Source organism: Gracilinanus agilis, chromosome 1 (assembly GCF_016433145.1).
Source record: "Gracilinanus agilis isolate LMUSP501 chromosome 1, AgileGrace, whole genome shotgun sequence".
NCBI classification, from domain to species: domain Eukaryota; kingdom Metazoa; phylum Chordata; class Mammalia; order Didelphimorphia; family Didelphidae; genus Gracilinanus; species Gracilinanus agilis.
The window spans coordinates 476,935,164-476,951,287 of record NC_058130.1 but is presented as its reverse complement, the minus strand read 5'-3'; the positions used below and the strand labels follow the sequence as shown (position 1 = coordinate 476,951,287).

At 36.7% G+C, this 16,124-nt stretch overlaps 1 pseudogene; it reads left to right on the top strand.

Moving 5' to 3' along the window:
* Positions 1–16,124, top strand: part of LOC123253066 — a 78,198-nt pseudogene that overhangs the window by 5,544 nt on the left and 56,530 nt on the right.

Sequence of the window (16,124 nt, the reverse complement as noted above, 5' to 3'; positions counted from 1 at the left end):
AATCTCAGTTTTGAACTCTTCCATAGCTTGTGAGGAGTTTTCCTTATTTGAGGAGGGTCCGGATGCTTGTTTGTTCTCCTCCTCTGTTTGCTCGGTTGTCTGGATTTTCTCTGTGTAAAAGTTGTGGAGTGTTAAAGACTTCTTTTTCTTGTTAATCTTTCTCTTCTGAACTTCCTGAAACTGGGTAGCCATCATTAGCACAGCAGCTTCTCAGGTTTATCCTCCCGCTCAGGGTCTGTCCGTGGTCTTTTGGCTCCTGAGGTCTGAGTTCTGTTTTTTCCAAGGTCAAGCCCCCTGTTGGACCCCCTTGCTTGATCCTCTGCCAGAGGTTTCTTTACAAGTCTCAGGGCGCTGCTTCCACAGTCGTATACCCGTCTGCACTGGTTCCCCACTCAGGGTTTCAGAGCCTTAGCTCGCGGCTGTGTCCGCCTCCACCCGTGCCTCCAACCGTGCCTGAGCTCTGCTCCCGCGCTCTGCGCCCTGAGCCCTACTCCTGTGCTCAGAGTTCGTGTGCGTTCTTAACTTTTTGGGGTCCTAAATCTTGCTGCTCTCAGGAACAGGCCCCAGAGCTCCCAATGACTCGATGGGTGCCCCAAACTTGCTCTATTTCTTTTTAGCTGGCTTCGGTGCTATAGGTGTTGTGTGTGGAGGGGGTGGGGGGTGGGGTGGTTGCTCAGCCCGTGATTTAGTGAGAGCTGTTTCACCCCTTTATAGCATGGAAATGCCCTGATTCCACGTACCTTCCACGCTGTGCCCTTTTGTGGGGTTCCTCCGTTCGTCTGGATTTGTTTTTATGTCCCCTTGAGGAGTTTTGTGTGTTTTGGTCAGGAGAGGTTAAGAGCTGCTTCTTACTCTGCTGCCATCTTAACCCGGAACCCCCCAAAATCCCCCTACTTCTTTTTAAGTGGACTCTACCACCCCTCACTTCCTCACTCATATACCCAAAATTTTAGTTTGTAAGCCTGATTCTGTTTTTAGAAACAATTTTGTTCCTATTGTCTTCAGTAGACAAATCATTGGTTACTTGTGATCAGAATATAAGGTAGGGTCAGCCCTGAAAAGGTTTTTTTAATCTCACAAAATATATTGTTGCTTCCAGCTTGCAAGGCTACCTGATACCCTGGGATCAAGCTAAAATTTGTTTTGTGAATGATTCATAGTCAGGATCACACAAGATTTAGCAACTTTCACATAAAGGATGGGAGGGCTTGGAATATGGTATTGCAGAAGTAAAAGAAGGTAGAATTATAACCAAGAATCTACCCAACAAAATAGAATATAATCTTCCATGGGGAAAATGGATATTTAATAGAATAGAAGATTTCTAAGCATTTCTGATGAAAATAGAAAATTTGACTCTCAAATAAAAGACTCAAGGGAAGCACCAAAATGTATAAATGAAAGAGAAATCATAATGGAGTCAATAAGGCTGAACTGTTTATATTCCTACATGAGAAGATGATACCTGCAACTCCTAAGAGCATTCTCATTATTATAGCAGTTAGAAGTATTCTGCATGGAAAAAGTAGTCTGCATGGGTATAAATTGTCCTGGGGAAAAAATTCTGGTGGTTTTAGTAGTCTGCAAGCTACACACATCAGTGTGATGTGGCAGCAACAAAAGCTAATGGCATCTTGAACTACACTAAGAGGATCAGACATTCCAAAAAAGAGGGAATATATTCCCATTGTACTTTGCCCTCAACAGACTTTATTGGAATTATTATGTTCATTTCTGGTACCCCAATTTGAGAAGGACAGAAGCAAACTGTAGAATGTGCAGAAAGGGGATATTATCTGGGAAGAGGTGTGGTTGCTACTCTCCTGGTTTGTACTCTGATCTTTACCCAAGAAAAAACCTCCACTACAGCTTCAGATTTTGCCTGTGAACCTCCTGGATTATCTTAGGCTGAAAAAAATGTGTCCATTTCATCTTTTGATGGCTCTGACACTTCAAAATTTGATTTGAGGAATTGTTTTGGAGGGAAATATTGGCAGAGTTAATCTACATCCTGGCCTGTACTCTTCTATCTTGGCTCCACAATCATTAGTCGGCTGAATTTAATTTTATTAGATTTACCCAACATTCTAACCTATCAAGATCCTTTTGGGTCTTATTTCTGTCATCCACCATGTAAGCTCTCCCTCCTATCTTTCTGTCATGTGCAAATTGCTAAGTGTGTTATTTATGCCCAAATCTTTGATAAAAAGTGTTAAACAGCACAGGAATAACCATAGATTCTATTAAGCTAACACAATGAAATAATGCTTGATCCCAAGTAGATTGATTTTACCTGTCCAGACTGATTACTCTCCTTCAAGTACTCTGTGATCCAGACAAACTGGTCTTCCTTCTATTCCTCACATATTCCATCTCCTACTACCTTGAATGCACTCCCTCTTCACTTCTTATAGTCCCCAATTTCCTTCAAAACTTGATTCAATACATAAGACATTCTCTAGTCCTTCTGAACTCCACATTGCTTTGTTGTATTAGATCTGTAGGGAGCAATCTTCTAAAGACCAATTCCCCAATGAAATTGATTTATTAAAAACTTTTCAATTTCTCCTTGAGACAGATCCTCTGAATCCCACTATAATATCATCTAATTGATATCCCTCCATCTTCTTCATAGGAGGCTCTGCTAAAACCTAGGTAAACTCTATCAACAGCATCCTCCTCTTATACTGATTCTCATAATCCTGATAGAAAATTAAGGTAGTTTGAAATAGCCTATTCTTGACGAAACCATGTTGGTTCTTTGCATTCAGTCACTGTTTTACTTTCTAGGTGTTTTCCAGTAGACTCTTCACGATCCATTCAAAAAATTTCCCAGGATTCAAATTCAAGGTCAGTAGTTTATAGTTGGTGGATTCCATCTAATTTTTATGATCTTTCAATATCGCTGACAATAGAATCAAACTAACATAATTTCTCTCTGTTTTGGACAGGGAGAAAGATCCAGTCCCTCAACATTACTTGATCATGCCTCTGTGCCAGTATTTTTATTTTTAAAAATATATTTTAATAACAGATTTTGTCATATCTTTTGTTTTTAAATAATCTTTATTCCCTCCACGCATCCCTCCTCCTTCCTTTTTCAGAGACTAATTCCTTAGAACAAAGCATTTTCTTAAAGATAAAAAAATGACACTATGTACAATGTCCTCCTGCCTCTAGAAAAAACTTCTTGGTGGTGGGGTGTTTCCTCTGATATCTTCCTTGAGGTCAAATTTATTCTTAATATAATTCTAACAGTCTAAATTGTTTTGTGGGTTAACACTATTCATTTATATTGTTACACTCATTTTTGTATGTTGTTTTTCTAGCTCTGCTTATTTTGCTTTGTGTTAGTTCATGTATATATTTTCATGCTTCTCTGTATTCATCATTTCAATTTCTTAATGCACAGTAACACATTCCATTACATTCATGTACTACCATTTGTTCAATCTTTCCCCAATTGGTAGGCATCAATTTGCTTTGAGTCCTTTTCTTTTCTATGACAAAAAGTCTATGTTATGAATGCTATTTTTGAGTATATGAAAGATTTCTGTTTGTCAATAACTTATACTTAGGGATATATAACTAGCTCTAGAATATTTAGGCCAAAACTCATGGACATTTTAGTTGCTTTATTTGCATAACAAAAGTTACTTCCCATGATAGTTTTTTTGTTTGTTTTTGACTAATTCAAAGATCCACTTCTAAAGCATTAGTGCATCTATCTTTCTGCAAACGCTACATCATTCCTGTCATTTGTCATTTTCACTAATTTGAAGATGTTTTGATTTTTGTCTCTGTTAGTGATCTGAAGAATTTATTTTATTTTATTACTAATAGTTTACAAATCTTCATTTGAGAATTTTTCCTACACATCTTTAAGTCCTACTATGTTACTCTTGATTTTAAGTATTTTTGCCAGTTTATATATCTTAGATGTCAAGTCCTTATCAGAGATAGTTGATTGTTCCCATTCTTATTCTAGGCATATTCATTTTATTTGTGTAAAAACTTTTCAATTTCACAAAATAAAAATTATCCATTTTATCATTCACAATAGCTTCTTTCCTTTGTTTGGATATTAATACATTCCTTACCGGTAGCTATGAAAGGTATATAATCTCTTCTGTCTTTTAAAAAAAAATAGTGTTGTCTTTAATATTCAGGTCACATATCGATTTCAAATTTATTGTGAAATATGGTGCAATATGTTGGTCTCTGGCTAATTTCTGCCAGGATGCTTTCCAGATTTTTCAGCAGTTTGTATCAAATGGTATTCTTTCTGGGCAATTTATATTTCCAGGTTTATTGAACAATGTATTATGGAGTTCACTTATTTCTGATTATTTCTTATCTAGTCTGTTCCATTCATCTACATTCCTATTTTTAACCAGTAACATCTGGTTTTGTTCATAATAATATATTTTGAGAGTTCTGGAGTAGAAAGTCAGAGAAGGAGAGTGAAGCACAAAATGTGGAGGTCAAATTGTTATATACATGGGCTGATGGAGAATGAGAGGTGACCTGAGACACTTGAAGGAAAGAGATACTTCTGACAGAAATGCAGATAAATGCAAAAAGGGTGGGCTTGGGAGGAGAAAATCATAATGAATTCCATTTTGGACATATTGAGTTTGACATGCCTATGAACTATCCATTAAAAAATATCCTGTAAATGTGAAAAATAACCAGTTTTGGATTTGGGAGTCATCTACATAGAGCTGATAGGAAACCTTTCAAACCTATAAGAGGTAAAAATGAGATGTGGAGGAAGATGGAAGAGATCTGGCAAGAAAATAACAGCTTAAAAGGCAGAATTTCACAATTGGAAAGTAAGGCAAGTCAACTGAAGACCAGAAATGACCAGATTGAAAAGGAAAACCAGTCCCTAAAGGCTAGAATTGAGCAATTAGAAGCCAATGATCTCTCAAGACAACAAGAATAAATAAAACAAAGTCAAAAGACTGATAAAATAGAAGGAAACATGAAATATCTCAATGAGAAAGTGACAGACCAAGAAAATCGGTCTAGAAGAGACAATTTGAGAATCATTAGTCTTCCAGAAAAAGCAGAAATTAATATAAACTTGGACTCCATACTTAAAGAAATTATTCAGCAAAATTGCCCTGAAGTCCTACAGCAAGAGGGCAATATAGACATTGAAAGGATCCATAGATCACCCTCTACACTGGACCCAGAAAATTAAACACCTAGGAATATATAGCCCAATTCAAGAGCTTTCAAGTAAAAGAAAAAATCTTACAAGAAGCCAGAAAGAGACAATTCAAATATCAGGGAGCACCAATCAGGATCACACAGGATCTGGCAGCCTCTACGCTAAAAGACTGCAAGGCTTGGAATATGATATTCAGAAAGGCAAGAGAGATGGGCCTTCGGCCACGGATCAACTACCCATTGAAACTGACTATACACTTCCAGGGGAAAGTATGGGAATTAAACAAAATTGAAGATTTCCAAGTTTTGCACAAAAGAGACCAGGACTAAATGGAAAGTTTGATACCCAACTACAAAAATCAAGAGAAACATGAAAAGGTAAATAAGAAACAGAGGGAAAAGAAAGAAAATTCATAATTTTTTAAATTTGACTCTTTAAGGGCTTAAATAAGATCTAATTATCTGTATTACTATGTGGAGAAATGCTATGTATAATTCTCTGTAGTGAACTCTATTCACTATTATAATATTCACTATTATAGCAACCAGAAGAATAATTCATAGTGAGAGGACAGGATACTAAATGGTCTAAGATGACATGGGGGTTGGGAAAGAGGAGGGGGGAATAATAGGGGACACCAAGAAAAATCTGAGTAAATAAGAAAAATAGGATATTCTATTACACACAAAGAGGGCATGGGAAGGGGAGGGGATAAATACTATTATAAGAAGGAGACGAAGAAAGCATTAAGAGGTAATAATCAAACCTTACTCTCAGTGTAATCAACCCAGAGAGGGAAGAGTAGCTTTATTATCCATTGGGATAAAAAACTCTATCTAACCCTACTGAGAAAGTCAGAAGGGATAAACCAAAGGGAGCAGGGGAGTGGGGAGATCAAAAAAGGGAGAGGAGAAGAAGGGGGAGAAAATTCATTAGGCCTTTAAAAACAAAAAGAGAGGAATGACAAGGGAGGGGGGAGAAAGGGAAGTCAATCAAGGGAGGGGATAAGGGATACTGGCTCAAAGAAAACCACTGGTTTAAAAGAAAATAGTGTAAGAAGAAGGGGTGGGTCTAGGGGAGGATATAAAAATGTCAGTGAATGCACAACTGATAATTGTAACTGTGAATGTGAATGGGATGAACTCGCTCATAAAACAGAAGTAAATAGCAGAGTGGATCAGAAACCAAAATCCTACCATATGTTGTCTACAAGAAACACATATGAACACAAGTTTAAGGTTAAGGGCTTGAGCAAAATCTTTTGAGCATCAACTGAGAAAAAGAAGGCAGGAGTGGCTATTATGATTTCTGACAATGCCAAAGTAAAAATAGATATGATTTAAAAAGACAGGGAAGGTCATTACATCCTGATTAAAGGCAGTATAAACAATGAGGAAATAACACTGCTCAATATATATGCACCAAGTGGTAAGGCATCGAAATTCATAAAGGAGAAACTGGCAGCGCTCAAGAAGGAAATAGATAGTAAAACCATACTAGTGGGAGGTCTAAATATTCCTCTTTCAGATCTAGATAAATTAAACCAAAAAATAAATAAGAAAGAGGTAAGAGAGGTGAATGAAGGTCTAGAAAAATTAGATTTAATAGATATGTGGAGAAAAATAAATAGGGACATAAAGGAATACACCTTCTTCTCAGCTGCACATGGTACATTCACAAATATTGACCATGTAACAGGGCATAGAAACATTGCAAACAAATACAAAAGAGCAGAAATAATAAATGTAACCTCCTCAGATCATAATGCAATAACGATAATAATTAGTAAGGGCACCTGGACAGGCAAATCAAAAACCAATTGGAAATTAAACAATATGATTCTCCAAAACCAATTTGTCAAAGAAGAAATCATAGAAATGATCAACAATTTCATTAAAGAGAATGACAATGATGAGACATCCACCAAACTCTGTGGGATGCAGCCAAGGCAGTACTCAGGGGGAAATTTATATCCTTGAGTGCATATATTAACAAATTAAGGAGGGCAGAGATCAATGAATTGGGCATGCAACTCAAAAAATTAGAAAGTGAGCAAATTAAAAACCGCCAGATGAAAACTAAATTAGAAATACTAAAAATCAAGGGAGAAATTAATAAAATCAAAAGTAAAAGAACTATTGAATTAATCAATAAGACTAGAAGCTGTTACTTTGAAAAAACAGATAAAATAGACAAAGTACTGGTCAATCTATGAAAAAAAAGGAAAGAAGAAAACCAAATTGACAGTATCCAAGATGAAAAGGGAGACCTCACCTCTAATGAAGGGAAAATAAAGGCAATCATTAAGAACTATTTTGCCCAATTATATGGTAACAAATATAACAATTTAGGAGATATGGAGGAATATTTACAAAAATATAAATTGCCTCGATTAACAGCAGAAGAAATAGAATACCTAAATAATCCCATATCAGAAATAGAAATTGAAAAAGCCATCAAAGAACTCCCTAAGAAAAAATCACCAGGACCTGATGGATTCACCAGTGAATTTCTACCAGACATTCAAAGAGCAACTAATCCCAATACTATACAAATCATTTGATATGATAAACAAAGAAGGAGCCCTACCAAATTCCTTTTATGACACAAATATGGTACTGATTCCAAAGCCAGGGAGATCCAAAACAGAGAAAGGAAACTACAGACCAATCTCCCTAATGAACATAGATGCAAAAATCTTAAATAGAATATTAGCAAAGAGACTCCAGCAAGTAATTAAGAAGATCATCCACCATGATCAGGTGGGATTTATACCAGGAATGCAAGGATGGTTCAACATTAGGAAAACCATCCACATAATTGACCATATCAACAGTCTAACAAACAAAAATCACATGATCATCTCAATAGATGCTGAAAAAGCCTTTGAGAAAATACAGCATCCATTCCTATTGAAAACACTAAAAAGTATAGGAATAGAAGGACCTTTCCTAAAAATCATAAACAGTATATACCTAAAACCATCAACAAGCATCATATGCAATGGGGATAAATTAGAAGCCTTCCCAATAAGATCAGGAGTGAAACAAGGATGCCCATTATCACCTCTATTATTCAACATAGTACTAGAAACACTAGCAGTAGCAATTAGAGAAGAAAAAGAAATTGAAGGTATCAAAATAGGCAATGAGGAGACTAAGCTATCACTCTTTGCAGATGATATGATGATCTACTTAAAAAATCCTAGAGAATCAACTAAGAAGCTTGTAGAAATAATCAAGAACTTTAGCAAAGTGGCAGGATACAAAATAAATGCACATAAATCATCAGCATTTCCATATATTTCCAACACATCAGAGCAGCAAGAGGTAGAAAGAGAAACACCATTTAAAATCACCCTAGACAAAATAAAATCCTTGGGAATCTATCTACCAAAACAAACACAGCAATTATATGGAAACAACTACAAAACACTTTCCAAACAAATAAAACTGGATCTCAGCAATTGGAAAGCCATTAATTGTTCATGGGTAGGAAGAGCTAACATAATTAAAATGAACATTCTACCGAAATTAATTTACCTATTTAGCGCCATACCTATCAAATTACCAAAAGACTTCTTTACTGAATTAGGAAAAACTATAACAAATTTCATTTGGAATAACAAAATATCAAGAATATCAAAGGAAATAATGAAAAAAAATGTGAAGGAAGGGGGCCTAGCAGTACCAGATATCAAACTATACTATAAAGCAGCAGTCATCAAAACAATATGGTACTGGCTAAGAGATAGAAGGGAGGATCAGTGGAATAGACTTGGGGTTAATGACATCAGCAAGACAGTGTATGATAAACCCAAAGAGCCCAACTTTTGGGACATGAATCCACTATTTGACAAAAACTGCTGGGAAATTTGGAGAACAATATGGGAGAGATTAGGTTTAGATCAACATCTCACACCCTACACCAAGATAAATTCAGAATGGGTGAATGACTTGAATATAAAGAGGGAAACTATAAGTTAATTGAACACAAAATAGTATACCTGTCATATCTCTGGGAAAGGAAAGATTTTAAAACCAAGCAAGAGTTAGAGAAAATTATAAAATGTAAATTAAATGTTTTTTATTATATTAAGCTAAAAAGGTTTTGTACAAACAAAAACAATGTAGTCAAAATCAGAAGGGAAACAACAAATTGGGAAAAAAATCTTTATAAAAAAAAGCTCTGACAGGGGTCTAATTACTCAAATATACAAGGAGTTAAACCAATTGTATAAAAAAATCAAGCCATTCCCCAATTGATAAATGGGCAAGAGACATGAATAGGCAATTTTCAGGTAAAGAAATCAAAAGTATCAATAAGCACATGAGAAAATGTTCTAAATCTCTAATAATTAGAGAAATGCAAATCAAAACAACTCTGAGGTATCACCTCTCACCTAGCAGATTGGCTAAAATCAAAGAAGGGGAGAGTAATGAATGCTGGAGGGGATGTGGTCAAATTGGGACACTGATGCATTGCTCATGGAGTTGTGAAATGATACAACCGTTCTGGCTGGCAATATGGAACTATGCTCAAAGGGCTATAAAAGAATGCCTGCCCTTTGATCCAGCCATACCATTGTTGGGTTTGTACCCCAAAGAAATCATAGATAAACAGACTTGTATGAAAATATTTATAGCTGTGCTTTTTGTGGTGGCAAAGAACTGGAAAAGGAGGGTATGTCCTTCAATTGGGGAATGGGTGAACAAATTGTGGTATATGCTGGTGATGGAATACTATTTTGCTAAAAGGAATAATAAACTGGAGGAATTCCATGTGAATTGGAAAGACCTCCAGGAACTGATGCAGAGCGAAAGGAGAGGAGCCAGAAGAGCACTGTACATGGGGATTGATATATTGTGGTAAAATCGAATGTAATGGACTTCTGTATCAGCAGAAAGCAATGACAGAAGACAGCTCTGAGGGATTTATGGTAAAGAACGCTACCCACATTCAGAGGAAGAACTGCAGGAGAGGAATCAGAGAAGATCAACAATTACTTGAACGCATGGGTTGAGGCGGACATGATTGGGGATGTAGACTCGAAAAGACCACACCAATGCAACTAACAACAATTTGGAAATAGGCCCTGAACAAGGACACATGTTACAACCAGTGGAAATGTTTGTTGGCCATGTGTGGGGGGAGAGAGGGAGGTGAAGGGGAAAGTAGGGGCATGAATCATGTACCCATGTTATTAATAAATGTTTAAAAAAAACAAACCTATAAGAGGTGATGAAAGCCCCAAGAGAGAAGAGAAGAGGATTTGCTTGAGACAGAACTTTACCAAATACCCAAATACTGATTGGTTTCTCTACTAAACAGTTTTACTGAACTATTTTTCTTTTTCACAAGGGACTATTCAATGGAACAGTGGATTGAGCATGACTCAGGCCAGTCCACTGATAATTGAGGTCCTGTGTTTGAATAAAAGGGGACATTCATTGGTCATTTAACCATCAGGTTTGCTTAGGAGTAGCAAAGAAAGGAAACTCAACCAGGATATAACACTTAACTCATTGAGTTAGCCCCCTAAATTATACATGGAATTACAATATTGCAGAGGTGATGACTTTGGAGGCCTTGACATTCCTGATAGCTCTAAAGCCCCAGACTTCATTTAGGTCATGTTTTTTTCTGCCCTTAGGTGACCACAAAGCCATGTTAATAACACAGGAAGTTTCTATGAATGTGGAGGTGGGTTGAGCCTATCAAGACCTGGGAGCAGTCTTGCCTTTTAGTCAAAGAATCAGACTAACCTACTGGAACGACCTCCAGGAATTGATGCAGAGTGAAAGGAGCAGAACCAGGAGAACATTGTACACAGAGACTGATACACTGTGGCACAATAGAATGTAATGGACTTCTCTACTAACAGCAATGCAATGATCCGACAATTCTGAGGGAGTTATGAGAAAGAATATTATTCACATCCAGAGAAAGAACTGTAGGAGTAGAAACACAGAAGAAAAACAACTGCTTGATCACATGGGTCGATGGGGATATGATTGGGGATGTAGATGCTAAGTGATCACCCTAATGCAAATATTAATAATATGGAAATAGGTCTTGATCAATGACACATGTAAAGCCCAGTGGAATTACTCATTGGCTCTGGTAGGGTTGTGGGAGGAGAGAAGGGAAAGAACATGAATCATGTAACCATAGAAAAATATTCTAAATTAATTAATTAAATTAAAATTTTCAAATTAAAAAAAAGAATCAGACTAACTACATGGAGGAGAAATGTGGGAGAAAGGTGGAGATTATAACAAGGGAGTATATTGGGAAATGACTAAGATGTTAAAAAATATAGCATCAATTAAAATGGGTGAAAAGAATTAAGGAATCAGAAGCTAAATAGGTGGAAGGTGAGGAAGATGAGGAATTCCTTTGGAGATGGATGCATTAAACTTGAAGTGGTAGAATGGCATTTAGGTGAAGGTGGCAGTAAGTATTTGGAATTTTGAGCTTGAGTAGCCCATATCAATAGGTTCCAGGGAGGTTATTGGTTTCCAGATGGCAGATGGTTTGTAAAGTCCTTCACTGCAAATGTAGTCTATTATCATCACTTGTGATATAAGGAGCCTTGGCATGAAAAATCCACAATGGTTTATACAGTCAAAAGCCATTTCTTGGTAAACAGATTTTCCTTCTTTAATCTGCTTGCCTTAGACTGATATTAAAATAACTTTATTACAAAACAAAATCACCCTAAAATATGAATCAGTGGATGCCATTTTATAGTAAATTCTGATTTATTCTAAAATACTAGTAAAATACTAATTTATTCTAAAAACCCTACAAAGCTTCTATGTAGAAAGGTCTTTTTAATTAAACAACAACCCTACCTTCTGCCTTAATAACAATTTTAAGGCAGAAGAGGGCAAGGGCTAGGTGATAGAAATAAAGTGACTTGCCCAGGGTCACACAGCAAGAAAATGTCTGAGGCCAGATTTAAAGGGCTTTCCGTAATTTAATAAAAATATATATATCTGAAACCAAAAGCTACCATTATCAATCAATTAGCAAACATTTTTTAGATAATTACTTTTCACAAAGTACTGAACATACATAGATAAAAAAATGAAAATGAGATATCTCTTTTCAAAAAGTTTACAAGGTATTGGTGGAGATAGCACATACATGTATAAATGTATACAAAATTAATACAAAATTTTGGAAAGGTAGCTATGGAGGACTGTTTTTCTTTTTGTATTATTATTAGCATAATAAATGTTTGATGAATACTTTTGAATTGAATTAAATCATTCAACTTCTCTTATAATAAAAATGTGGATAATTGTGTATTGGTACTTCTTTGCCCCCAAAGTAAAGCTGGTGACAGGCTCCAAATACACGATAATGAAACAAAAGTGATCATAGAGATTCCTTTCATAGACAACTTGTCAGAGACTATATTCATGAAATAATGATTTTTTAATCATTTCCATTTAAATCTTTCCATTTTAACACAGGCAGGGGCCCTGAGTATAACCAGTACTTCTCTGGTCAGGAAGCAACAGCACCAGTAGGTAATATGAGGCTTTGTGAAATCTATCAGGAATAAATTGTCCTACCCAGGCCTTTGGTCCAGTAGTGCCCCTGGATCTGGTCCAAGTGCATAGTGGTTTTACCCTTAAGGGAAGAGGTGCCATGTGCTAACCAGTGGGAAATAAGGTGGAAGGTGGGGCCCATACAGTGAAAAACAAACTCAGCTGTAAAATCACCTTTTAAACCAAGCAATAAAAGGAGGCCTTCTGGTTTTCTTTTTTAAGGGCGTACGTTGCTTACGTAGTATTAAGGAGTTATATTTAGTTTTTCCTGGAAACCATTAAGCAGGAGATACCTGACTTGGCTTAAGGACCCAGATATGTTTATAATGACCTCAGGGCTTACAGCCACAGAACACAATTTTATCTCTACTTCTCTTTTGGAGGGTCCCTTCCCTCTACCCTTGTTAACTCTAAGGTGTTTTTTAAAACAAGTCACATTGTGAGTGCTCTGGGAAGCCTTAGACAACTACATGGAAGGCCTCCTGTTCCTTCTTAGCCAGAGGTTTGGAATTTCCCCAGGTAAAATGCTGAAGACTAGCTTCTTCAAGAACAAGTTAGAGACAGGAAAAGAGCACGCATGCCCAGTGAAACACACACACACACACACACACCACACACTCACTCACTCACATAAGCCTACACACTCAAAAAAATCTCCCCTTCTCTATAGAGCACACAGATACACTTCACTGGAATCTAGTCCTGTGAACTGATTGCTTCTCTGGTCTAGTGACATCCTCATCCTTACACCAAAACCTCCTTCTTTGCTTCTCCTCTCCTCCCTGCCTCCCCACCTCCCCACCTCCATTTTCAAGCCCTTTTGAGAGGGACTTCTTTTTATTAATATTAACACTGTGCCTGAACCTCTTTTCCAAACATTTTAAAGAACGATTTCTCTTTTTGACACAAATTGATCAACTAGTAAAATATAAGGGGCACAAATCAATCTGGAAGGTGAAGAGGGAAGATGTTGGCCCTTCAGCAAGGATTGTTTGGTTATTTATAGAAAGATACATAAATTCATATACACACATTTTTTCTATGTATCTACAAATCTATCTTTTCCTTGTCCTACTCCCTTGTTGTTCATACTCTCAGTTGTGTGTTTTTTGGTCAAACAGTTTGAGGGAAAATTGCAGGGACTATTGAAATTCCTTAAAGTACATGTAAAACAATGTTCTAATACAGCAGGCAGCGGCCCTCTCCCTCCCCTAGCACTCTTTTCCTTCTTTCTCCTCTCTCCTTCTCTGGACATTTTCCATCTTACAGGTTCTTTTTTTTTTTCTCCCTTCCTACCTCTGGTTGCCAGGGAAACAAGTAACTGAGACCTCATCCAGGAAGCTATTAACTTCCTTTTGAGGCTGTGTGAATGTAAACATCCCTTTCAGTCCCAGAAGTAAGGCAAGGAGTTAAAAACTAAAAGTGGAGGCAGAGATTGAAAGAAGTGGGTGGGGAAGTATAATAAAATAAAGACAAACGAACATCCCTTCACATTGTTGTCGGGAACTTGAAGGAAAGAAAATAAATTTTTAAATGGCTCAGTTAAACAGATGCTCCAGCCTCCAATTGTGAGAGCTACATTTCCTCTCTACCATACAGAACAATTAGCCAACAGGACACACACACACACACACACACACACACACACACACACACACACACACACACACACCCCCCACACACCCTGTATTGAAGGAAATCTCTTTTCACAGCCACCACTTACCCTTCAAGGGCTTCTAAGTCTTAGTCAGCAGGTCTTGTGGCTTCTTACTTGGGGGGAAGGACTCCACTTGACTGAAATTAGCTTGAATGGTTTAAACACTGAGGTCCAGGGACTACTTTACTGAATTCCTGGGACTAAGAAATTTGGGTGTTATATAGAATTTTGGAAGTGAAAAAAACACAGGATTTTTGGAGTTAAAGATCATAGATTTGAAACTATGAGACCTTGAACAAGTTACTTAATCTCTGAGAGCCACAGATTCCCATGACTATAAAATTAAGTTATTCGACTAGATCAAGGGTTCCTAACCATTTTTGTGTGATGGACATCTTTGACCATATGGTAAAGCCTTCAGGATAAATGCAGCACCATCATTATCATTATCAACATTACTATGTGCTAGACACCACACTAAGTATATTACAAATATTACTCATTTGGTTCTCAAAATAAAATACAGATTACAAAGGAAATCAATTATATTGAAATAGTTATCAAAAATATTAAAACTACAAATTTATAATATAGTAATATATCTATTGGGTCTATTGAGATTTCAACGTAGTGTTAAATATAAATGATATTTTAAGGTATCTGCAACAACTGTAAGAATAAGAAAATATCTATGGTTTCAACTGGTGACAAGTCATAGGTAATGTTAGCACTACTGTGGTTTGTTGACTACATTTATAATTGAAGGAAATACAAAATTTCAGTTTGTGGTTAAAAAGAAGTAACTCTTTTCCTTCATTTACATTCATAGGCCCCCTGAGACCTATCCTCAGGGTTCTATGGACCCCACATTAAGGACCCCAGGACTAGATAATCTATAAAAAAGAAAGCCCTAGAATTAAGAGGGGCCAGGAAAGACTTCTTGGTAGAAGGGGGAATTTTAGCTGGGAGTTGAAGAAAATCCATGGAAGCCACAAGATGGGATTCATGTCCAGAGAAAAATGATTCTTTGACATTCTTTATCTTTCCATCTTGATGGTCCATTAGATTTGCCACACAAATTAAGCAAGAGTTGAGGCCCAGGAGCTCATGAAAATAACCAAACTTAAAAATAAAAGATAACTTAGCTAGAAACTAGGGGAATGCTCACATATATAACACAACCAAGAATTCACATTTTCCATGAAGTCTTGTTTGAAGAGTACATAATTTTGATTGATCTGTGAGTGTAGATCCATACGAGTACTTTCTCCATGGATACATTTTAAAATCTCTTCACACTGAATGAAGAACTGACCTTGGAATATATATTCTAACATATATTCCAGACCTAAACCTTGTCCTGAACTCATCTCAAATCTCCAACTATCTATTTAATGTCTCAAACTAGATATCCTTTAAATATCTTAAAATCAATATGTCTAAAATTAAGCTCATTATCTTTCTCCCCATAACCTCCCTACATCCTAACTTCCTTCTTATTATTGTCACTTTCTTCCCAGTCACCCAGACTTACAACCTTGACATTATCCTAAGCTCCTCTTACCACCTCCTGCCCCATATCCAATCTTGTCCTGTTATCAATTCTACATTCACAAGATAATCTCTTGTACACATCATTTCATGCCTAGGCTATTGTAAAAACCTTTTGTTTGGTTCCCCACTTTCTCTCTCTCTCTCTCTCTCTCTCTCTCTCTCTCTCTCTCTC